The sequence below is a fragment of the Mesoplodon densirostris genome, chromosome 14 (genome assembly GCF_025265405.1).
Source record: "Mesoplodon densirostris isolate mMesDen1 chromosome 14, mMesDen1 primary haplotype, whole genome shotgun sequence".
NCBI classification, from domain to species: Eukaryota; Metazoa; Chordata; class Mammalia; order Artiodactyla; family Ziphiidae; genus Mesoplodon; species Mesoplodon densirostris.
In genome coordinates, this window is record NC_082674.1 from 30,517,034 (window position 1) to 30,543,357 (window position 26,324).

The following is a 26,324-nucleotide window of genomic DNA, read 5'->3' on the forward strand; positions in this document are numbered from 1 at the left end:
TGTAGCAAACCTGCTAAGTGCTGTGAAATCTGGCCCCAAAATGGGGAAGAACACTGACAACTAACAACATATCCTCAGACCTTGGGCAAGATGGACATTTCCCCAAGAGCAACTGAGGCTACCCTGAAATGCCCATCCAAGGATTCTTTAAGTGATATAAGATTCAGGGGTACAGAGAGCCACAGCCGAAGAGAACTGTCCCCATAGAGACCCAATTTGACACCACAGAACATGGCAGGTAGAAATCAAGGGGGAACCAGGCCAACACACAATTTTTATCTGTTGTCTACTCTCCTAGCTGTAGAAATGATCAAAGGTGAGGTCAGATGGAGAGAGTGGAGGAAACAACACTTTCCAAATTACCAATTTCTTAAATGCCAAAGACTGAGTGATGATACATAGTCACAGGTTAAGAAAGATTGTCGATTTGGTGAGAGGCTCTAGGAGACAGTACTCTCTGAGCTTACTAACTAACATCTTCCACTTCTTCCCTTCCTCCACAGACCATCTTTCAGTTGGTGTATGAGATGAATAGTGATCAGAAGGAGCCACCCCCACAGATCCACTTTGAAATGAGAGGGAAAATAAAGAAGAAAGGAAGGTAAGACAAAGAAATATAAACAACTAGAGATAATTTCCAAATAAACAGAGGAAGAGTTCAGACGAAGAACTCTCTGTACTTGCAAAGAAATTATAAGCGACACAGGTAAATGAAAAATATTACAGAGACGAAAGCTATACTATACACAACAAAATTTAGAGTAAACCTAACCTAAACTAGAACTTTCACTCATTCGTTCAACATATAATTACTGAATACCCCATACATGCCAGGAGTGCTGTAAATGCTGTATTTAGCAGTGTTTAAGGTTGACAGAGTCTCTGCCCTCATGGAGCTTACAGTCTAGGTTGGAGGTAGAGAGAATAAAATACACAGACTAAACTTACATAGTCTTATTTAAAAAATAAAATAAGATTATATAATAGAGAATGAAAAAGTTAGGCCTTTTTTAGATTGGGTGATCAAGAAAGGTCCCTCTGATCGTGTGACATTTTATCTGAAACCTGGATAACATGAATGATCCAGAAATAACTGAATCACTACACTGTACATCTGAAACTAACACAATATTGTTAATCAACTATACTTCAATTAAAAAATCCAAAAATGAATATCTGGGAAGACATTCTAGGCAGACATAATAATAGTAAAAAAAGATTATAAGGAAGGTAGACATGGGTGACAATTAAAGAATATCCAGCAAATACGTAATTGATGTTTGAAAAAAAAGAAATGAATAAATGAAACAGAAAATATGTTTAAAAATGTAATAGGAAAACAATCCCCAAATAAATGCTTAAATCTGCAGATTGAGTGAATAATATTATAATGAAAACTTGATCTTTGAATGATCAACACCAGTACCTAGGAATAATATGGATAACTAGCCTTTAATCTGGCCTGGTTTTGTGGCTTGCTTTGGCCAATAGCATCTTGCGACAGCTCTGACCCTAAGCTTCCAGAGGCTTCACAGACTTCCAATCTCTTTCTTTCAACTCTGCTACTGGTATGTGGACAAACCGGAGCTACCCTGCTGGAGGCTGAGAGATCACCCAACAAGGTCACCTCCATTGCTCCTGCCAGGAGATAACCAACTGCCACACATGTGAGTGAGGTGACTGTAGGCCAGTCAGGCTCCAGCTGACCCATGTCCTGACCACAGATGCTTAGGTAATTCACCCAGGATCAGCAGAACCACCTCCACAGACCTGTAGACCTGTGAGCTATAATAAATGGTGTTTGTTTTCAGCCACAAAGCTTTGGAGTGGTTTATTAGGCACTAAGCTAACTGCTAAATACCTAAATGTCTTTCATTTAGATGACAGATGACACAACAGTGAGAGGCCCGTGTACTGCACAAAAAAAAAAAAAAAAAAAAAAAAAGTGGTATAAATCTGCTATTTGTGATGCACCAAGGGAAAGACCATTTGGTCCAGGCTGAAACAGCAGTTTCCTTAGAATAGGAGCACTCTATTTTTTTTTTTTTTAACCAGTTATACTATTCTTTACATCCATTTTGATGCTATGACTAAACAATATCCATACCACATAAACATGCCAAGACACTTTAAATGTACACATAAACAACTCCAATACATTCCAGTTGTTTCATAAAGCAGCTATTTTTAAAAAGGGAAGAATAATTCCATACCAGGTTCATTATAGAGGAATTCTCTGGTGGATTCTGAAGCAAATAGAAAGAAAACAACAAAAACCTTAGAAACTTGTAACTGACAAAATAAATTGCTTTTCTTTTTTTAGTTTCAAAATAGTACTGACTCTTACAAAGAGCAGCAAGTCACACCAAGAATATTATATCTGTTTACAAAAGTTGTGTGTTAGATCTCTAAACTACTACTGTCAAGTCAAATGTCAAAAGCGTTCTTTAGTAAAAGGAAGGGAAGGGGCTGGCTGCAGGCAGTCCAGCAACACCAGCGCGCTGTGCAAACAGAGCTGTGTGGCTTGAATGCCACAGCAGCTATGTGGAGCCGTTCGTTGAACACAGGAGATGATAAAGTATCTAGCAAAGAAAATATGAAAAGCTGCTGTTCAAAAACTGTTTATCAAACAAATATACTCTTATTGTAAGTTGCCAAAAACTGGGTTTCAATTTACCTTACCAGTGTGTGACTATTTACCATTTGAGTTTTATTTCAGCTCTTCTCATTGTGTTCATTCCTTATGTGGATTAGTTCATGCCCTCTGTCCTTGGAAGTTCTCTCCAAAGTAGATTACAGAATTTAGAGACATTTTTAAAGTCCATTGATAATTTTCCAGGTCTATGTAGTCTACAGTTTAACCATCAGCCATTTGCTCGGATATAAAACGGGGAAAAAAAGATATTCTCACATTAAAACCAAAATGCTTTATTTTCTCAGTGTTCCTGTATCTTATTCTATTTAGATATCATATAGTACAGGCAAATGGATGTGGATTTGATGCAAATGGATGTGGTTTGACAATTTATTTTTTATTTCTTTTAGCCCTAGAATTTAACCAAAACGATTTCTTCTGTGCAATGTCACCCTAAATTCAAGAGTGAGATCTGGCAGGCAAGTCTTGGTAACAGACCCTGCATCTGTCTCGTGTCCATCAATGTCATGGCTAGTTTGGAAGTTAACAAGGCATTTTGCGGCACCACAGGTGCAATCTGCAATCCGTTTAAAATTAATCCCAATTAAAATCCAAACTAGCACAAATTGAACAGGGTTTTTTTGCATATTAATTTTGTATGTACACTGTCAGAATTTTAAATCAGCTTTGCCTAGGACTAAAGTGAACTACATTCAAGTGCTATATCTTTAGGAAAAATGTCCCCAAATGACTACATATGTCACTATGGATTTTTGTTATTAGTATTTGTTATTATTTTTGTTTATCTTACAAACTCTCTAATGTATTAAAAATAATTGAGAGCGGATGAAAATCTCCCCCCACCAATGCAATTATTCACATATTCATTAGGCAAATGTTCACACCTTGGGCCCAGAGTCTCGGATACAACTATGAATCAGTCTTTTCTCTGCTTTCCTTCCCTAGTCTCCAGAGTTTCTCCAACCACCTAAAAACCCACATAGAATTCCAAACGATTTCAATAGCTCAGTTGGGCAAGCAGTAATGCACAGGCCAAACTCCCGATGTGTTTTTGACATTTGCTGATAAAGATGTGTGGGTGTTTTTCTTTTGTTTTTGTTTTGTTTTGTTTTGGTTTTTTGCGGTATGCGGGCCTCTCACTGTTGTGGCCTCTCCCGTTGCGGAGCACAGGCTCCGGACGCGCAGGCTCAGCGGCCATGGCTCACGGGCCCAGCCGCTCCGCGGCATGTGGGATCTTCCCGGACCGGGGCACGAACCCGTGTCCCCTGCATCGGCAGGCGGACTCTCAACCACTGCGCCACCAGGGAAGCCCTGTGTTTTTTTGTTTGTTTGTTTGTTTTTTTTTTTAATGCATGGGTGTTATTTTTCTTTTTACCTAAGGATGTTCCACCCAACCTGGCAAGGAAGGAAAACTGGACTGAGGGGCCCTTAGCCAACAAGGTCACTGTCTACACTGCAGATGTTGGTGGGGTAGAGGAGTCTTGGTGAGAAGGAGGGATTGAGACGGGGAAGGAGAAACCCAGAGGTCTGATGTGTCTTCTATTCTGAAACCAAGTGTCTTATTTCCAAGCGCAAGGTTTTTTAAAAAAAAAATCTCAAAAAGAAAAAAGAAAAAATATCTCATTTGCAGCATGCAGCCAGCAGCTAGCTGCAAAGTTCAGGACCTGCCCCGAGGGATGAGCAGCACTGTGACCTCTGAGACCACCGTGCCACCCGCGTGCTCAGATGTCATCCCTCCCTTCCGGAGAGCCAGGCCAACTGCCAGAACGGCGGAAGAACCATTATTTGTATACAGTGTTTGTAATGGACATCAGAAATGGTGATAGGAAGGATGCCCATAAAATTTATCATCCAAACTAGACACTTTTGAAAGAGGGCACTATTAATCACCACACCAGGTCAACAGACATGAATGGAGCATGCCCCAGGCAAACTGGGACACAGGGCTATGCTACCCAGAGGAGGCCTGTTCAGGAGGCCTGCATTTTCTCTTTACTAGGTTTGCAATTAAAACATTTATAGCTTCTCTGAAGCCCCACCTCCAGGGTTATACTGCCTGGAAATGACTTTGAGAATGTATTTTGGGGCAAAACAGATTTGTTGAAGACAATGTCCTCATAAGTGCGTAGCAATAACTACAGAAGGAATTATATTCCCACTTTGCTGTCCCAGTGTGGTTAGAGGAGATTCTAGAATTAGAAAAGAAACCCGAAAATGAAAGACCTGATCTAAGGGCTTAATTTTGCCCTTCAGGAAACAAAACACACAGAGTGGCCAGTGGTTCTTTAAAGATGTTCCCCATCCATCTTCCACCTCATGTTCATTTGGTCTGCCTTTGCCTGACTCTATCTCATTTAACTTTTTGAAAAAAAGTATTTTATCTACAGCCTAGAAACTCTGATACAGTTTATCAACATCAAGGAAGTCTTTTACTTGGGAATAGTGCATTATCCTCACCAGAGCACGGCTTCCTATTCAGTGGATGTCATTTTATGTTTCTGTCTCTCTTCATTTGAAATACCTGGGATGTACCATCTTAAACAAAAATGCAACCATTCAAGGAGAGAGAGAAGGAACGCCTGAGCTGCCACAGGAAATGAGACAGGGCTGGGGCTGAGGCCGGGGCACTGGGGGGCACTGTAAAGAAGGCAAAGGCCTGGGCAGAGCGACAAGAAATATTTGGCATTCCTGGCTTCCCACAAAGGGTAGGTCAAGGAGAGGGAATGGGCAGTTGGGCTGGACTGTACACCACAACTATTCTCTTTTGGGCTGAATCCAGTCCACTGTGTCACAGAAACGTCCCCAGTGGGAAGCCGCCACATTTATTCCACACTATAGCAAATGCTCAGGGTAATTAGACCCGATGCCTATCTGTACACAGGACAGGGTCAACGTCTGTGGCAAAGACAGCTGCTGGTTTCGAGGCTGCATGTTAAATCCACTTCGGCTAACAACCGTCAAAGCCGTATTCAGAACACCATGTGTTTAAGGGATGGAGCACCAAAAGTCTGTTTCCACGGGTCCCAGTCAAAACAAAGTCCACGATTTCATGGTGTGCCTACAGGAGGGCTGTTTCAGAACACTGCTGGCCGCTTTTTGGATTGGAATTTTGGAAGAGGAACCCTGCTTACTGTTCCCTGGGTAGTGAATTGAAGATGTGCCTCTCTTTTCTTTGAAACTCTGGGGGAAAAAAAATCCCACCTTATCATCAATAACAAAATAACTACACATAACACCAAGACAAAAACAGCCATTCTGTTTAGAAGAGATTGGTCATCAAACAGGCTTTCTTCCTGCCTCCTTCTCTGGTCCTTTCAGGGTAATTCAGCTCCTGCTACAGGATCTATAAAATGCTGTATTGAGACTATTTCATTAGGTTTCCAGCAGTGGGAAATTCCAGCTACTGGATATACCCAAGGCCCATGTAAGCTCTTTTTTTTTTTTTTTTTTTTTTTCTTAATTCAAGTCTCTGGCTATAGAACAAATAGCAGAGCTTACTGTTGCTGGATGTCTAATTTCCTCAAGTACTTCTGAGGCAAACGTCGCAGAACAAGAGGTGAACAGAAGTACACGTGGAAAACGGGACACCATGACCCAAGAGTCAGCAGGTAGATGGACGGCTTGTAGACCTTCTCCTCTGAGTCATTCAGATAAGTAGGTCTTAGGTGATAAACCCAAGAGGGTGCCTCGCAGAGCAGCGGGATGGCCTTCCTGTCCCCTCCTCCCCTCTGACTACATGGCCTAGAGTAAAGTGGAGATTTGGTAATTGTGTTAAAAGTTTGATATGCTGCAGAAGTTGCTTTGGAATTGTTTTTATTTTTGTTTCATTCAAATGAACAAGTAATCTTGATAGAGTGGCCATATGCATTTCCTGAGACAGTCTTAATATCTAATATTTTGTTTGATCATCCCTATAAGTGCACCAGAATCATGTCTCCTCAATTTGTGGTTCAGAAAACATGGTGGGGGGAATCTTGGCGCATCTGTGTATTTTTCAGGAAGAGTAAAGAAGTAGGAGAGAAGGGAGGGCAGGCGTGGAATACCTCCTTGGTGACAGGAAACATGCCAGAAATTTGCACGGTTAATATAACAGTGGTAGTTTATAAATTAGGAAACTCGCTCAGAGAAATGCAGTGACCTGCCCAAGGTACCTGGCTGTGAAGTGATGAAACAAAGCTTCCAATCCAGATCTGTCTGACTCCAATACCCATGGCTTTTCGACCATTCTATAAACTGCTGATTCTGTTTCTAGGGAGCTTGATCATTCTTAAGGAGGTAAAATTTAAAAGCATGAAAACTCTAAATAATAAAGATGGGAATAATGTGTTACATTATGACAAATGGTCAATTCTATTAATCAGATAATTTACTCATCTGTTGCAAAATATGGTCCATATACACACCCAAGTTTAGTTCCCAACAGAATAAATTTCCTTTTTAAAATTATTTGTTGAGGAGGATCCCAAAAGCAATGCAGCCCAGAGTATCAACACCACATCAAGACCCTCCAATCAAGACCCTGGCTCTGCTCAGGAGGCCAGCCATCTGTCAACGTCGTGCTGCATGCTTGATGATGGCACAATGCTGCAGAGGTGGAGGGAGTGCCAAGGATCGCCCACTCACAGGTAATGAGGGCCATAATGCTTTACAATTACAGTCTACAATCAACATCTTGCATTCCTTAAACATTCCCTGGTTACCTGTTGTGTGCAAAGCACAATGTTGAAGACGCTGGGACTAGAGGGAGACATAAGACCCAGTCTCCACTCTCCAGGGGTTTACAGAGGAAGGAGGTATGACCGTGTAAGAAAATGCCAGATGATAGATACAAACAGTTAACTCTGGCAACTCCAGAGGGGAGTGATATCACTGCATCTAATGGGAAAATCAGTGGAGGAGGCATCTGACATAGGCCTTGAAGTATGTGTAGGAGCCCAACAGACAGGCGTGGGGAGGAAAAAAACAGAAGCGAATGCTCACAGTGGGAGGAGAACAGGATCTGTCAAAATAACAAGTCATCCAGCTTGTCTGGATTGTCAAATGTATGCGAGGGACTATTAGGAATAAGACTTATTTTCTGGGCTTGCCCTTCACCTTGAACTTCAGTTGATATACGATTCATCATTTTTGGCTTGTCCTCCTGAGCAGGACCAGACTCCCCCAGTCAGTAGGCAGCACTGCCCAGCAGCCCTGCTGATCTCCTGTGTGTGTGCATATGTGGACCAGTGATGCAGGGGGTCAAGGTTGTTTCCTCACTCAGAAACTCGTCTGGTTCCTGAGCACTAGCCTCGCTGGCCCAGAAAGCTGATCTGGCCTCCTTTTTGACCCCCTTTTTTCTCTGTCCTGAAGCTCTGATCCCCTGGACAGAAGGCTGGGTCAGCTCAGCTTGCAGCCAGCAGACACTGAAGAGGCCACCATTCACAGGGACCCTTCTCCTCTCAGGCCCCCAACACTCCTAGGGTGGGCAGCCAGCATTGCTTTCCCTCTGGTTCCAGGCAATGTCTACCTATCAGTTAAGCCGTAAGATGTTTGCCCTGGGGATGTTTGAGGGTTTGAGGGTCAGTCGGAGGTTTAAAACAAAACAAAACAAATTCTGCCTCACTGAATCTTAAATTGTTGACTTCTGGTAAAGTAACTTCTAAAAACATATCAGGCACAGTCACCCATGCGCCCAATCAATGAACAGAAGTGAGCAACTGAAAGCCTGCTTTAGCTCTTTCCTCATTTCATTGCCTCATCAAAGTGTCTGGTTCTCAGCTTGACCCCAACTTATCAGCTGTGATGCCTGCCCCACATCAACACTGACCAGTGAGTTGTTAGAAATGCAGATCCTGGGGCTCATCCCAGACTTGGTGAATCATAATCCCCGGGCTGAGAGGTAGGCTGTGGGTTTTATTTTGTATATATCTTCCCCAAGCGATTATGATACACAGTCAGGAGGGAAAATCACTGCCTCTGGCAAATGCCTTATAACTTTTTGCATTTACGTTCCCTGTCCATTGCATCCTAGAATTTCAAGAGTTAGAAGGGATCTTGAAGATCAGTTAGTTCATCACTTTTTTTTTTTTTTTTTTTTTTTTTGCGGTATGCGGGCCTCTCACTGTTGTGGCCCCTTCCGTTGCGGAGCACAGGCTCCGGACGCGCAGGCTCAGCGGCCATGGCTCACGGGCCCAGCCGCTCCGCGGCATGTGGGATCTTCCCGGACCGGGGCACGAACCCGTGTCCCCTGCATCGGCAGGTGGACTCTCAACCACTGCGCCACCAGGGAAGCCCAGTCCATCACTTTTTAATCTCATGGTAGCATGAAGCCAGTCTAGGAGCTGGGGATGTAGTGGGCAGTGTTTCCCTAAGTACATGACCAGGAACCAGTCTATGCTTCTCTTGGAGCATAGACTAGCATCTCACTGCCTGAAGAACACAGCATGGGAAAGGCTGAGTACTTCATCCTCTTTATGTTGTCAAAGAAAGGAGAAGTGACCTGCCGGATGGCACATGGCTCTGGACCTCCAGCCTTACTTCCCCCTGCCTGGGTTGCTTCTGGCTGATCCTACCATCTCCAGCTTGGAGTTAAGATGGCATGCTGCAAACAGATGTGACACTTGTGGGAACACCATGTTCTAGAAGTGTGTGAGGTGATGTATGCAGTGGGCTGGGGTGACTTGGCCTTTATCTGAGCAATGCCTTGTGACCGTGGCAAACACTGAAATCACAGAGCATCTTAGAATCACTGAAGAAAGGAGAATTTTTTCCCCCAGAAGAAATTCCAGATCTTGGGACTTGGACATCAAGAATTGTTTATTTCCACCCCAGGTTGAGCACAGCTTCCTTGTTGTATTATGTGCTCTAGCACAGAAGTCAGCCTCCAAACCCAGGGGCTGTCTAGGCTGAGCTCCTGCCAGTGGTCAATTAGGAGTAGATGCTTGTAGCAGAGGGAACTGTGGGCAGTCAGAAGGCCAGAGTGGAAGCAAAAGACAGCTGGGAGGGTAGGCAGACAGACTGAACTGTTTTGGTCCCTCTCAGGCCCAGAGCTGTGGCTGCACCTGATGCTCCACATGCCATCAATAAAATGGACCCCTCATCTAGTGATGCAAGAACTACAGTTACCTGCTTTACAACCTCAGGAAATCTAGCCTGGTACCTTGTTCATGCAAATTGTTCACTGACTGCATATGAATAATGATGGAATAATGATGGACTAAATGTGACACAGCAGGGGACCTTTCCATCTTCAGAGGAAAACTGTTCTTACGCTCTCTTAGGGAGATCTCCTTCTCTACTAGGGGGCAAGTCTCTCTGGCTACTTGAGGCTGCCTGCTGATTCCTCTCCCTCCTCAGCGCATCAGGCAGGGGCAGAGCTGTTCCTGGATACACCCCCTCCCCCCGACATACACACACGTAATCCGTTTACTTTCAGATCCTTGCCCAGAACCCTCCAGGAGCCCAGATCAAGTCCTGGGTTCCCAGGTCCAAAATTTTTGTAGAAAGCTAAGTTTTCTAACCTGAAACTTTTAATAGCAAATAAATAAAACGATCCAGGCTCCAAATGGCCCAGACACAGCCACCCTATTTAGGGCTGTGAATATCACAATAGGTGTTTGTTTTAAAGTGTTTTAATGAGTCTCAAAACATCCTACGTAGTATCAGCCTCCCTTTCAGGCCTCCTGACAGGCTCCAGTAAAAAACATGAGTTGACAGGAATAAAACAGCTTGCTCAGGAGTAATTGAGTGGAATTAGAGTGAACAGACAGGAAAGAAAAATTGGTGCTTGGGTCACAAGGAACTTTTTGTTAGGACCGCTCTGGGGGATTTGGTGGGTTGTAGTCCCGCTGACTAATCACCAGTATAGAAAGTTTACAGTCTCTCCGCCATGCCAACGTCTTTAATAACTTGAGAAGCATGAGAGGTGGCTGTTAATTTCAAAGACAGTTATATGAAGTTTTATTGAATGTGGTGTGGAGTATATAGTAAGCAGCCTGTGAAATAATGAACCCTTTAAAGAGGGCTTCTGAGCCAAAAAAAACAGTGATCTTTCTTCTGTTGTTGGAAGGCAGGAAAGTGTATATGAAGTAGGATCTCTCCATTGCACACGGGATGGACCGTTTTCTTCATCTGGGGCATCTGCGGTGCCAAGAGGCATGAATGTTCAGATGGACTGAGCTTGGGTACTGTCATGACATGCCTCTGCCAGGAAGAGAGCAGAGTGGGAAGGAAGGGGTTAAATGGGTTGGGCACTTCCCCCCTCACCCAGCCCCCCAGTTTTCCTGTGCACATTGGCTCCTGGGCCTTCTCTCCTCACCCTTGACCGACAACGCTGAGTAGAGGTAGAGCCCCCTCATGTCCCCAGATGTCACGACATGGACAAACTGGAGCTCAAACCAGTGGGTTCTTGGAATTAAAGAGAACAAGAACCAACTTTGAAAAGAGCAAGACTTTACACACTTCCCCAGGGGCACTCTGGGGCAGGAGGCCATGGGTGAGGAACAGTGAGGGCACACATGGCCTTGCTGGTCTAGAGCCATTCACGATGGCCTGCTCTTACGTCTCCATGCTCTATGGAGTGGAGGAAGTGGGCAGGTGATGCGCCTGACATCTCTGAGCCATGGTGATGGGGGCTGGGATCTTCCTTCACCTCCTAGGCAGCCATCAATGATTTCAGCCCATGGAGAACCCTGTGATTTATCATTCTCTGTCTCTCCCTCTCTCTCCCTCCCTCCCCCCAACTTTGAAGGCATCTATGAGTATGTGTGTGAAAAGGCTGAGATAGAGAAATCTGTCTAGTCCTCTTTGGAAATCGTCTGTTGTTTCCTCATCCTCCCATTTTTGTATTCGACATTCATCAAACACAGTGCCAAGAACCCGACAACAAATGTGAGAAAGGCTGACGAGCCTCCTCCAGTCCCCACTGCCCCCACCAACAGGCAGGTCAGCCCCGCCTGGCTCAGCCGGCGGCCATGGGCAGGGACCGTGATGGTGGACAAGGCAGGTGCTCTCCCAACTGGGGAGCAGATGTGTCGCTGGCCTCTGCTGTCTGCGCCCTTCATTCTGCACTGAGTCTGCTGTGACTCACAACAATGGCTTTGGCCATGGGGCTCCCCGGGCTGAGGCTCAACGGGACCAAATCCTACCGACCAAGAAAACCAAAACATAACAGAAAAACAGGCCTTCTCTGAGCCAGTCCTATGGAGCAAAGGAAATGATGTAAACAAAGAGATTAGTTAAAGGAAAAGGAGTTATTTCCTGCCTCAGCACTGGCAACAAGCATAGTCTTTCTCTTACTTAATTCAGCATGTTGTTAGCAACATGCCTTCTGGCTTCACTCATATTTTTTTTTTTTAAGACACATCTCTGCTCTTCACACAATAAGGCAATTTAGCTGTTTCCAGGAGTTCATTCTGCAATGTGCATCAAATTTGACCTCTTCCTGAGCTGTAAGTGTTCAGTAGCCAAGGAAAACCCCTTCTAGAAGGTTTTGGGACCTGGTGAGCCCTGCAGGAAAGCTCACAGCCTCACTCATCTCCAGCAGTTTGGGAACTGCTGGGAGCTGCGTCCGTGGGAGTCTGGAATGCTTAGGAAGGCGGTCTGCAGCCCACACTGTACTGGAGCTGCTCAAAGATTCTTGCTTGTCTAGGATGTAAAGAACCCAGAGAACAGCCTTGTTTTAGGAAAGGAGGGAACTGCTTCTTCTAAAGCTGTCAGGAAGCAAAGTGGTCTCTGGGGGTCAAATTACTTTTTCACAGGACTTAACAAAGAAAGGGATATTTAAATGTTCTTTTGAAGTTTTTAAGTTCTAATTGTTAGTGAGTCCCTGTCCTAGCGCTGTCTTAGGAGCACCTGGGGACATGTCTGAATACAGGTTGCTGTTGCCTTCGTCCCACCTCCACCCCAGGAGGTGTCTTGAGTGAGGCTCAGGAATCGGGATTTTCATTGGATTCCTTAAGTGATCTTTATGCAACCAGACCAGTGCCACTGTAAATGAAGTGATGGTGAATGCTGTCACTCAGGGACTGCCTGCATGACAAGGACATCAGAAGGAGCTAAGACTGGCATGTTCTGGAGAAGCTCTTTTTTTCTTAGGAAGAGTGATCTTGGGGTTTTGGTATGGCAGGGGAGAGGGAATGCTGAGTCCCAGAAACTCCCAAGTCAGAGCTAAACACCACCTCCTTAAGGATGCCAGCCTGCTGACTCTCCATCCTGGGCAGCTTGGTCAGGGAACTCCCAGCAGCCCCTAGAGATGCAGTCAGTGAGAGGAGGAGTGTAGGAGATGCCAGTGTGTGACAAATACCATCTCCGGAGCACACTGGTAAGATTCCCTCTAGATGCCCTGCGGGTCAAGCTGAGTAGCTGGGTTGGGGGCAGGAGGTGGGTATTTCTGAAGTCAGCCTGAGGCTCCACAGCATCATCTTCTGTTGCCCTGGCTCCAGACTCATCTCACCTGTCAATATGGCTTCTGCCAGGTGTGCCTGCACTTGCTGCCCAAGGCTCCTTGAGCTGCCCAGTGTGCACACAAGCATGGGTATTAATAAACCTGTTCTGAGCCATCCCTTTGGGTTAGACTGAACCTCTGAGAGAGGCTGAAGGCATGTCTGATCACTTTGGAGTTTCTGTAACATAATCTCCCCTAGAAGCCCCTGACTATGAATGCTCCAGGGAAGGAAGAGGCTTGCTTCCCGATATACAGCCCAGTTGTCCACAAGGAAGGAAATAGCTTCTGAGCTAGAGTCCAGGGTTTGCTCTTTTTAACAGCAAACACAGTTACACGACCATTCAGAACTTCCCTTCCGGCCTACGCGGGCCGTGGATGTCTGAAATGGAGAGGCGCCTAAGTGGGTTAGATTCATGGCTGGGATCCATCTTGGCCTCTGAGAAGACTGTGTTGCACCGCCAGGTATCTGAGCAGCTGGGACAGGTATGCCAGGTCAGTCCATCAACAACTATTCCAGAGCCCGTGCCATTGCCAGGCACTCACCGGGACTGCTTGTCTTGAGAATTAACTTTTAGAAAAGTCAGGGACACATAAGCTGTATTGCAGCCATATCAGACTGTGACACCACCCAGACCCCGCCCTTTCCATCTCTGGCACTTATCAGACTTGGCAGAGTGAGTCTGGTTATAACAATTTTTGGAGGCTTCAGACGACATCTGGTTAAACACATCTCCACTCCCAGTTTCCGTGAAGTTCTGTCTTTAAGGTGGACCGACCGGGCTTATTGGCAGGAGGCTGGAGCACTACCGGCCTTATCTTGTAACGTTGGTCTGGGTATGTGGAAACCCCTTTTCTTTGAACCTAAGTGACAGTGGCAAGGATCATCTAGTTAAGAGGATCATCCCGTCAGAGACGACCAGTTTGCGAGCTCAGAGAGTCATCACGTATGCCATCGTGTTCTCAACACATCCCAGGCTCCAAGTAGAGAAGTGCTGGGGTTGCTTGCCCTTAGCCAGGGCTTTGGAGGAAACGCTTCTTCCTCCCTCATCCACGCAGGAGAGTGTCACCCTGGCCCTCTGGCAGCAGCTCTGGAGAAAGTGTCCAGAGCAGGGAGCCTGCTTTGCTCCCTTGATGGTGGTCTCTCCTCCCAGAGTCTCCAGACTGGAGTGGGAGGTGGGTGGCTCAAGCCACTCCCGTCACGCTTCCCGTCTGAGTCAAGAGGAAGCAGATCCTGCTCCCCAAGGAGAAGCAGAACTAGGATTTCATCACGTATTCCTTCATTCATTCACCTTCCCAATATTTATTGAGCCACTGCTCGGTGTCAGGCAGTCCCTTTGGAAGCCACCTGGTAGCTTGCCAGCCTGGATGCGGAATACACACTACGGGGAAGGCACTATCAAGATGAGGCCAGGCAGGCCGGGTCAGGCCCTGGGACATCAGGTGCCAGGGCAAAGGTGAAGGGAGGCATGCTCAGTGCAAGGCTTCGAGTGGTATCCAGGAAGATTGCAGGGCAGCTGTGAGGCCTGGGGGAGAGTTAACACCATGGAGTTCCTAGGGGTCTGTGGTCATAGCAGCCAGGGGAGCTGGTCTGCAGTGGCTCCTGCATCGAGCTGCTGCCAGCATGCCCGGCCCCACCCTAGTGCCCAGCTTGCCTGGATGTGGGGAACAGGTACAGACTCAGAACAGACACTGCTCCTGGCAAGGGCAGCCTAGAAAGAGATCCAAATGCTTAGACCCCTGTGGTTTGTTCTCTGAGGTTAGCAAGGAGATCACAGGAGCCCTGACATCTGGGCCTTGCCCTAGAAGTTTCTCTGTGGGAGTCTCCTTCCCATAGTTAGGAGGGGGCGCCCAGGGGCAAGAGCCAGTGCCCCAGAGACCCCTGCTCTGAGAAGTGGTGTGGAAGCATCCCTGTGGTTCCTTACTGCACGTGCTGTGAGACTGTGCCTCACTCAGCTCCGTTCCATTAGGGCCCCAGGCCTGTGTTTCCTCATCACAATGTGCTTGTCTATCCCCAGGTTACAGCAAGATGAGGTTGAATGAGGCATTTTTGGATTTTTAAAGCTCTTAACTCCTCCCACTCCGTAGATGCTGATAAAGATTTTTTTTTTAATCACAGGGCTGTTTATAAGGCAGATTAAGCCTCATAAAGACTTATTAGACTGAAATTGCTAAATCATCCAGTATTCAATAGTCTGCTACAAAACACGGAAGTAAAAAGACCTTGAGCTGATTATGACAATCAAGTAATAAATCATTTTGATCAGAAAAGGATGCAAGAGGGCTTCCCTGGTGGCGCAGTGGTTGAGAGTCCACCTGCCGATGTAGGGGAAGCGGGTTCGTGCCCCGCTCTCGGAAGATCCCACATGCCGCAGAGCGGCTGGGCCTGTGGGCCACGGCCGCTGAGCCTGCGCGTCCAGAGCCTGTGCTCCACAACGGAAGAGGCCACAACAGTGAGAGTCCCGCGTACCGCAAAAAAAAAAAAAAAAAAAGAAAAGAAAAGAAAAGGATGCAAGAAAAGTGGCTGAAAGTCGGTCTCCCCAGCCACGTGGCTTTGATCTCTGGGAAAGTGACTATTCATGAAGACAGCAATCCATAGGTCTTGATTAGCCTGTTCAAACCGGTGACTGTGATTTCCCCATGGATACAGCACAATAAAGTCAGCAAGTGTCAGGCTGGGCTTTAAACAGCTGTCTTTTCAGAGAAAACTCAGTTGCATAAGGGGAAGGTTGCTGTGCCAGCCTAAAGACAACTGTTTACAAACATTGTACTTACTCTCTAGTCCAGGGAGGAATCTTGTTCAAGATGCAAAGGGGAAACAGATGACTCTAGTTTTAAATAAGATCCCTTTAATGAGCAGCAGCAAATCAGTACAAATGAGGACAAGCATCCTTGACTGAGAGGATTTCCTCCTTCTCTTCCCCAAAATGCCACCAACTGCGCTATAGGCAGCTGTCTCCTAAACCGGGGGCTCTGGTTTCCATGGTGGTTGGGTCAATCTGGTAGATATTCAACCCCCTAAACCCACTTCTTTGTTTAAATCTCTGGGAACTTGTCATATTTCTAGGCAGGCAGCTGAAATTTCCCCATGGTTCTATTTTTCATATTTTTGCCAGTAAATGTAAACACAGCACCAGTCAAGTGTTGAGTCCCCAGGATTTGCAGCAGGGCCCCCAGAGACTGGTTCAATGGGGAACAAGCATGGGCAGAAGCCCCCAGTCTTCCTGGGACAGTCCTGCTTAATGCCTGTTGTTCTAGGGTCCCACCTCATCTACGTTTGCACCCTCCAACGTTTCCCGGTTTGGATGATGCATTATGGAACCACCCTGAAGGAGATCATTTCCCCAGTCCCAGGCATTATTTGAAGGAATTGATGTGCACAGGCCCTTTTGTTTGGATGAAGGATGAGAATTGCTTAGGTGGGTGGGCTTGAGTGAGGCCAAGGAAAGGAGCCCAATCTCGGCTCTGCTGTCTCCACAGGAACTACAGACTAAGTCAGAGGCTGAAGGCGCTCCACTCATGAGGGGTCTTGTGAGATTTGGGAGAGAAGGGCCGTCTCCACATTTTCTGGTGAACGCAGAGGCAGCATCTGACAGGGACCCAGGAGGTGCAGCAGCTGAGTGGGTGAGAAGCAGGCTCTGTCCTAGAGCTCTGGCTCCCTTCCTCCCAGGGCTTGACCAGAGGGTGTGCACACTTGTTCCTGAGCACAGTCAGGAACCCCAGTAGTCACCAGGACGCCTGCATGAGAAGGTAAGATGCCTGAGATTGTGTTTAACTTACTGGATAAGCTTTAAACTTGTGTTCAAGAATTGGTTTAGAGACCCAGGTCTGCATCCTCCTTCTGGAGACCTCTGGGGCCAGAGAACAAGGGATGCTGGTCCTCACCTGCCATGTTGGATCTCCATGGCCTCCAGGGGAGTCACTTTCCCTTTTTAACCACACATTCCCTGAACAGATGGTATTTATGCTCAGGAGATGACTCACTCCTTATCAGCATACCTTTCTATAATAAATATCCCTATCAAGTTCAAACTCACTGGGCTTCAGAGTGAGTTGGGTGGTATTAAAAGAACTTCTCCTTTTCTAGGAGCTCTGTAGATTTTTTGGAATTTACTCACAAGATCCAATTCTCTATGACTGTGACTGTGTTAGACTTCTTTATTTAAGATCTGGGTTTCACTTAACCAATCCTTTCACTTAACTAGCTACATCATCTCAAGATTCTTATTGTCTCTGTGCCTCAACTTAATCACTTATAAATTAGAACAATATTACCGACCTCATAGAGTTTCTTGGAAGATGAAATGAAGTCATGGCCCAGAGAAAAGTTGAAGCAAATATTTTTTGAATGAATAAACGACTAAAGCAATAATATAAATGTGAAAAATTATCAACCAACACATTGTATATGATGAGACTTGTACTTACTGACTGTTGTCTATGTATCAGAAACAGTTCTAAGTTCTTGGACACGTACCGTCTTAAAGTTAAGTGAAGGAACTGGGATGCACACCTATGTCTCGTGGGCACCCAAGGTCATGCTTTTAACTTTCACCTGTGTTGCCTCTTCTATACTGGTGATAAACTGCTTTGTCACCAGGGACTCCCTGGGAAAGAATGACCACGCTCTTTAACTCTGGCTCCCTTTACTTGAACGTAAATGAGATTCCTATGGTTTTATAACTTACTGAGTTTAATAAGAAAAAATATTGCTATGACATGTGTTGATATGAACAAAGATTTTGGGGTCGGCACTAAGTAATCAGTACCACATATTGGAATCAAGTCCCCAGCATCTGTTAGTTGTCACTCTGAGCAGAGGATGCGTTAGGCTTATGCCTCAGAAATATCTTCACTGAAGCGGGGACAGAAACCAGTTGTTCTACCACCTGCCTTCTGGTTGGTGAAAACCCAAGTACATAATGATTTGACTCTATACCTACACCAAATAGTGATACTCCCTCTCTGGTTGCTGGAAAGGGTTTCTGTTTTCTTGGATACAACGTTTCCCCAGGTTCTGATAACCTCCAGTGATTTTTGAATTCATTCTCTTTCACTACAAAAGTGTGTACAAGCATTTGCTCAGAACTGTGTTAGATTCTGTGTGGTTGCTTCCAAAAATAGAAGTCCTGGCCTTTGCTCTAAGAATCATGATGGGAACTATCATTTATTATGAGGTTACTATGTTCTAAGGGCTATGTTAGTTGCTTCATATATATTGTTATAGTCAGGGTAAGCTAGTTTACGCTGTGGTAACAAACAACCCCAAGATCTTAGGAGCAAGTAAAAATTTCCTTCTCAGTCTCATTAAGTGTCTACTGCAGTTGGCTGGGGGGCTCTGCACCACATTTCTTTAGTGCTATGACATTGCTGGTTGCCGTGGCAAGAAGGGAGCACAACTGTGTCTTACATTGGCTATTAAATGCTTCTGCATAGAGCAACACAGAATACTTCTGCTCTCATTTCATTGGCCAAACCAAGTCCCATGGTTAAGTCCAACTTCAAAGGACAGGGAAATGCTGTTTGACCATGTACCCAAAAGGAGGAAGGTGAGCATTGTTAGTGATGCACAAATGACCACCACACTTAGGAGATCTGCCTTAAACCTCAGGACAGCTCAGTGAGACGGGTCTGTTATCTTTCCCATGTTATAGATGGGGACACTAAGAGAGGTTAAGTAATTTTCCCAAGGTCTCACAGCTAATGAGTAGAGGGAGAGGGACAGTATTTGAACAGAGACCTGGAGCACAGGAGGGACCTTTTACAGGGCACCGTGCACATGGGGCAGGGTCCTCATGGATTCATTCTTCTCGACCACTCTGAGCTTCCCCACCTTTAGTTCTCCTTCTGTATTATCTTAGTGCTAAGCCATGGCTAAAATGTACGATCCCCAGACATCTTTATACCATATGAACTTGTATGACCCACTCAGGCTTCACAGTACCTTGCACAAGTTGGTTATAGTGAAACAAGTCGGGGAATGGAGTTCAAGGTAAGTGGATCCCTGAGCTGGAAGGAACCTTAGAACGTCCTCTCTAGCTACTTCATTTTAGAGGTGAGAAGGGTCTTGCCATTAATCAAAAACCCATGACCTGACTTGCAATTCTGAATGCTTTGATTGGTGGGACCTAGATATTCCTATGCATGATGTATTTTAAAAAAGAAGGAAAAAGGCATGGAGTACAGCCCTGGTGGGCTGACTATGATGTGCTTGAACTTGAACGGAGCTGTAACTGGGGATTAGGCCTGAGTGGAAAGGTTAGTATCCCCAGGGTCTGAGATTTCACAGAATCCCACCTCTGGAACTCTTGCATACGACATCAGAAAGTCTCCTTGAACTTTCTTAACTTTGACATCTTGAGCTCTTAAAGAAAACACTAATTGTATGTTCTGAAATCCAGAAAAGGAAAGGGGTGAGGGACATTGAGACCAGCCATTCTAGCCCTGGCTAAGCCTCCGCTGGCACAGGCTCCAGGGGTGAGCTTGCCTCTGTGGATTCCCAGCCGGGAAGCACCACCCTGGTTTATTTTCAGAGGTGGAAACTCAAGCAGCAATTATCTCCTGTCACAGCAAATTAAAAGTCCAGGCTTACCCATCCCAGGAGCGGGCTGAGAGCAGCCAGTGGCCAGCAAAGGGCTATAATGACAGGCCGAGGTTGGTGCATTTCCTTTAAAGGCATGAGCCACTCACGAAACACACAAAGTAAACAGAGACATAAAAGTCCATGGAAAAGGCCCGCAAGTGAGAGCACGAGTCTGCGCCAAGATCAGAGTGTATTTTGATTCTGCGGGGGATCGAATACTGTGGCAGCAAGAAGTGCTCAGCAGAAGATGAGTTTGGGTCTGTGTTTAAGATAACGTGGGAGCTCTTGTGTGTGACGCTGCAGAGGGTGGGGGTGAGTGGCCCTGACTGTCACACACACACACAGACACGTACACACACTCATTGCTATGGTATCAAGAGCATGGCTCCCTTCCACTCACTCCTGTCAGAATCTCCATCCCTGCCTGGACTCCTGCCTACCTTCCTGGGGACAGGGCAGCCTGGCCCTGCTGGCCAGTGTTTCTGCTTGAAATACCTCTCCTCTCTTACATTCTGTGCCTGCATTATTGCAGAGAACTTAAGCAAAAGTCACCTCTTTCAGGAAGTCCGCCAGGACTGGTGCTTCTCGGCTCCTGCACCTTCCCTTTGTGACTTCTTTTTGCAGCCAGCTCTGCCACTTTACGTCAGTGAAGACTTGTGGTTGTGTCAGTTTCTTGGGAGTTCGTTTGGGCTTTGTTATAGTGCAAGATCTGCAGGAGTTGAGATGTTAATTTTTCCTTATTTTATGCCACACACGTTTAAATTTCAAAAAGTGTTTTCACATCTATCATCTAATTTTGTCTTCAGTGTTACCTGGTGAGGTCAGTGGGTGGGGAAAATCATTCCAATTATGGATGGGAACTTATACAGCAAGGTGGCTAAGAATGTGGGCTTTGGCTGGGCTGGGTTTCTGATCTCTCTAAGCCCCAGTTCTCTCATCTGTAAACAGGGATAAAAGTAGCTCCTGCCCATAGGTTATTTTAAGGATTAAATGAGATAACACGGTAGTGTGCTTACCTCACACAGAGAAAGTGCCCAGTAAAATTGTCATTATTTCAATGGTGATGCAGCTCAGACTCAGAGAACTTCATGTATAAGGGGTGGTAGGAAAGACAGAAGGAGGTGGAGAGAGCAGATTCTCTTTGGGCAAATTACTTTGCTTCTCTGAACCTCAGCTTCTTCATCTTAGATAGTAACAATGTCATTTGTCACATATGTCACAGCAGGCTTGGGAGGATTAATTCAAAACTACTTTTGAAAGCATATTGTAAATTGAGACAAATATATTAATTTATCAATCTGCCTAAATTCATGCAGCCTTTCAGTACTGGAGCCAGATTTCCTTATTCCTGGTGGCCTTTCCAGCAGGTGTGCTTTCCTCTGGAGTCCCCTAGGAGTCCCCATAAATTCTGCTGACTGCCTGTGGGCTGGATAGGGGGGCTGCACACCACAGCGCTGAGCAAGGGGTGCCCCCAGCCTGCCGCCCCTCCCTTTCTCCTGCCTGCCCTCATAGGCAATGGGATTGTGCAGAAAAAGCAGAGCTCAGATACAAACAGCCATTTCTGCTGTCCCGACTCCTTTGCCTTATCTCTGCTGTTGGCCAAGAGAACAGGATGGGAGGGTGAGAGAGACCTAAAAAAAACGTATCTTAGCCACTGGGAGGAAGCTTAGAATCTACACAGCAACCTGCACCCCTTACACTTCACAAGTGACCTGTGACCCACGTTACTAATCTCACTTTGCTTAAGGACAAGTGGATATATGTGTGAATATTTTACTAGCATTTTCCCATTGGCCCATGGATTAATTTCTCTAAAGCCAGCATCTTTTTGGCCTGCAGGGAGAACGTGGTCGGGTCTCCACTGCATAAAGTCACTTCAGTCTTTTCCCTCCACCGATGAGCAAGTCCAAGATCAGAACTACCAGGGGTCTGAGAAGTACCCAATGGCTTTCCCTGCTCAGAGGAGAATAGGTTGCTTTGGACATTTCACATTGGTTGTGAAGTTCTTCAGGGATTGTCTGAGCCCCTTCAGACCACAGTTCTTCTGAGATGTTGACCCAGACAGGGTCAGGTCAGCAGTAGTCCGTTCAGCCTACCCTGAAATATCTTGTTTCCATCCTTCCTGCTTCTGTATCCCCTTTTCTAAGCACTATTTGCTCCAGAACAATTTAGAGGTCTCTGAAAAACTGATTAGATGTGATGAGATAACCCTGTTCTCTCCACATGGCCAAAGGGAGTGAAGGAGGTCAAGGACTGAGAGATTTGGTCCCAAGCTTGACTGTGGACTCCCAGCATGATGTTGGGAATATTCCTGAGACCTTCTATCAGAAATAAAAGGTCTGGGGCCTCCCTGGTGGCGCAAGTGGTTAAGAGTCCGCCTGCCGATGCAGGGGATACGGGTTCGTGCCCCGGTCTGGGAGGATCCCATATGCCGCGGAGCGGCTGGGCCCGTGAGCCATGGCCGCTGGGCCTGCGCATCCGGAGCCTGTGCTCCGCAACGGGAGAGGCCACAACAGTGAGAGGCCCACATACCGCAAAAAGAAAAAAATAAATAAATAAATAAAAGAAATAAAAGGTCTGGTCCTTTATTGGTCATAAAGATGAGGTAGGAATCAGTGAGACTCTAAGCTCGAGCCCCCTGTATGTAAGCTCCTACTATGTCATTTTTTTTTCTTTTTTCTTTTTTTTAACATCTTTATTGGCGTATAATTGCTTTACAATGGTGTATTAGTTTCTGCTTTATAACAAAGTGAATCAGCTACACATATACCTATATCCCCATATCTCCTCCCTCTTGCGTCTCCCTCCCACCCTCCCTATCCCACCCCTCTAGGTGGTCACAAAGCACCGAGCTGGTCTCCCTGTGCTATGCGGCTGCTTCCCACTAGCTATCTATTTTACATTTGGTAGTGTATATATGTCCATGCCACTCTCTCACTTTGTCCCAGCTGACCCTTCCCCCTCCCTGTGTCCTCAAGTCCATTCTCTATGTCTATGTCTTTATTCCTGTCCTACCCCTAGGTTCTTCAGAACTTTTCTTTTTTTTTTTTAGATTCCATATATATGTGTTAGCATACTGTATTTGTTTTTCTCTTTCTGACTTACTTCACTCTGTAAGACAGACTCTAGGTCCATCCACCTCACTACAAATAACTCAATTTCGTTTCTTTTTATGGCTAACATTCCATTGTATATATATGCCACATCTTCTTTATCCATTCATCTGTCGATGGACACTTAGGTTGCTTCCATGTCCTGGCTATTGTAAATAGAGCTGCAGTGAACACTGTGGTACATGACTCTTTTTGAATTATGGTTTTCTCAGGGTATATGCCCAGTAGTGGGATTGCTGGGTCATATGGTAGTTCTATTTTTAGTTTTTTGAGGAACCTCCATACTGTTCTCCATAGTGGCTGTATCAGTTTACACTCCCACCAACAGTACAAGAGGGTTCCCTTCTCTGCACACCCTCACCAGCATTTATTGTTTCTAGATTTTTTGATGATGGTTATTCTGACTGGTGTGAGATGATATCTCATTGTAGTTTCAATTTGCATTTCTCTAATGATTAGTGATGTTGAGCATCCTTTCATGTGTTTGTTGGCAATCTGTGTATCTTCTTTGGAGAAATGTCTGTTTACGTCTTCTGCCCATTTTTGGATTGGGTTGTTTGTTTTTTTGATATTGAGCTGCATGAGCTGCTTATAAACTTTGGAGATTAATCCTTTGTCAGCTGCTTCATTTGCAAATATTTTCTCCCATTCTGAGGGAGAAACCCTCCCATTCTGAGGGTTGTCTTTTCGTCTTGTTTATGGTTTCCTTTGCTGTGCAAAAGCTTTTAAGTTTCATTAGGTCCCATTTGTTTATTTTTGTTTTAATTTCCATTTCTCTAGGAGGTGGGTCAAAAAGGATCTTGCTGTGATTTATGTCATAGAGTGTTCTGCCTATGTTTTCCTCTAAGAGTTTTATAGTGTCTGGCCTTACATTTAAGTCTTTAATCCATTTTGAGTTTATTTTTGTGTATGGTGTTAGGGAGTGTCCTAATTTCATTCTTTTACATGTAGCTGTCCAGTTTTCCCAGCGCCACTTATTGAAGAGGCTGTCTTTTCTCCATTGTATATTCTTGCCTCCTTTGTCAAAAATCCTACTATGTCGGGGCTTCCCTGGTGGTGCAGTGGTTGAGAGTCCGCCTGCTGATGTCGGGGACACGGGTTCGTGCCCCAGTCCGGGAAGATCCCACATGCCGCGGAGCGGCTAGGCCCGTGAACCATGGCCGCTGAGCCTGCGCATCCGGAGCCTGTCCTCCGCAACAGGAGAGGCCACAACAGTGAGAGGCCCGCATACCGCAAAAAAAAAAAAAAAAAAAAATCCTACTATGTCTATTAATCCAAACAATTATACATATTAGAGGAATAGGTCCTCACAAACTTATCAGTTCATGGTTCTATCTTTAGGCAAAAGGACCACCAGATGGTGTCGAATCAACCATAATTTAAAAGAGAAAGATGGTGTCATGGGGTCCTTTTGATCAAGTCCTATCTGGTTTCAGTATCTATGCAAACTTATTGACACTATCCTAGCATCTTACCTTAGTCATGTATCAGTTATCCATTTCTGCTCAACAATCTACCCTAAAATTTAGTGGACTAAAACAAAGATTATGTATTTGTTCATGATTCTGTAATTTGGGCCAAACTCAACTGGACAGTTCCTCTGCTGGTCTCACCTGGGCTCATGTATGCTGCAGTCATTTAGCACGTGAGGGGGTAGGGAGTGAGGAGTGCTGACTAAGGGGCTGACTGTTCCAGATGGCCTCAGTCGTGTGTCTGGGGCCTCAGTGGTGATGACTGGAACTCCTGGGATGACTGGGACTCTCCATGCTGTCCCTCATCCTCAAGGAGACCAGCCTGGGCCCCCTTACATGGGAGTCACAGAGCATCAAGAAGGTGAGGATGGATACTAAAGGCCCATTGTCACTTCTGCCACATTCTATTAATTGAAACAAGTCACAGGGCCAGCCCAGATTCAAGGGGGAGGGAAAATAGACTCCACCTTTTATTGGAAGGATGACAACTTCACATTACAAAGAAGGATGCACCTAGGGATGGAAAAAATTGCTGGCTCCGTACTTATACTCTATCACAGTCGCTGAAGGTACATTCGTATAAATCATTCCTCTCTTCCTTTAGGAATGACCTGCTCCTGACAAGTGCAGATGGAGACTCCAAATCTGCCTTTCTCTGGCTGAGTGAACTGGTGTAAATCATTTAAGTGGAAATATAGAATGAACATATATGGAATGATAACTGTGTATAAACTCTATACACACATAACCCTATTTAATTCTCAAAACAACATTGTCCTAAGTCTTACTCCTATTTTATTGCTAAGAAAGCTGATGTTCAGAGAGAGTTAAAGACTTACTCAGTATCACTCAGTTCTAAGGGATGGAGCTGGAAGTTTCTTCATCTATAAAATGGGAATCGGGACTTCCCTGGTGGCCTAGTGGGTAAGACTCTGAGCTCCCAATGCAGGGGTCCCAGGTTCAATCCCTGGTCGGGGAACTAGATCCCGCATGCATGCCACAACTAAGAGTCTGCATGCTGCAACTAAGAAGTCCTCAAGCAGCAACTAAGACCTGGAGCAGCCAAAAATAAATAAATAAATAAATATTAAAAAACAAAATAAAATAAAATGGGAATCATAAAACTTATGACCAGTATAGTTGGGAGGATGTAATGAGATTATTATATGTGGAAGTGCCTGTTAAACCCCGAAGCACTGCACAAATGTTAGTTGTAGTTTTCATCAAGCCGGGCAGACTTCTTTGGGGGAAGGGGGGTTCTCTAGGAAGGCGCCAAAGCCATCTGAGCCAGACACCAACTGTTGTGTGTCTCTCAGCTGCTATTTACTTTGGCTTCAGGCCAAGTCCTTCACCTAGTGCCTTTGGCAGTGATGGACAAGGAAAAGTACTGTGGGCCAGGTGGCAAGACAGGGCAAGCAACAGGTGAGGACACAGGCTTTCCCCACAGGCATGTTTCCATTGGAAGAAGAGAGAGACAGAAGCAAGACTCTGGCTGTCTTGGTATTGTCCCCAACTGCCTCAGCAGCAGGTCAGGGATAGAGGAATTGTGTGTTTTTAATTGACTCAAGATCACAGACACATTTGTGCATTGCCTTGAGCTTATGTTTTCCCAGCTCTGCTTTTCACTAACTCTTATCCCAATTCTTTCCACTGTACCTTATTGAAACCTCATTCCCTTATGATGAACACTTCTACATCTTTGACCTACAGCCCATTGTTTCCTCCACTTCCTTGTCTTATCTGAATTGTTCACAACCTAATTTTGGGGAAGGGGGGTTAAAACTTAAAACCTAATTCTTTGCGTAGGAGGCAGTGACGACCTTCTCCAGTCTTCTCCTTGCACATTTACCATGTACCCATAGGCAAAATCTCTTCCTCCTTTGAGCTTTAGGCTATTCAGATGCACCACGTTCTCTCTGCTCTGCCTTGCTGCTGTCATTTGCTGACCTCCCATCAGCTACTACCATCATTCTCTGAGAATTCTGGCATCACACTCACACCCTACCTGCCATCACCAAAGACAGCTTTGACACTCACCCAACATCCTAGACTCAGAGATCCTTAACTTTTACAACTCCAC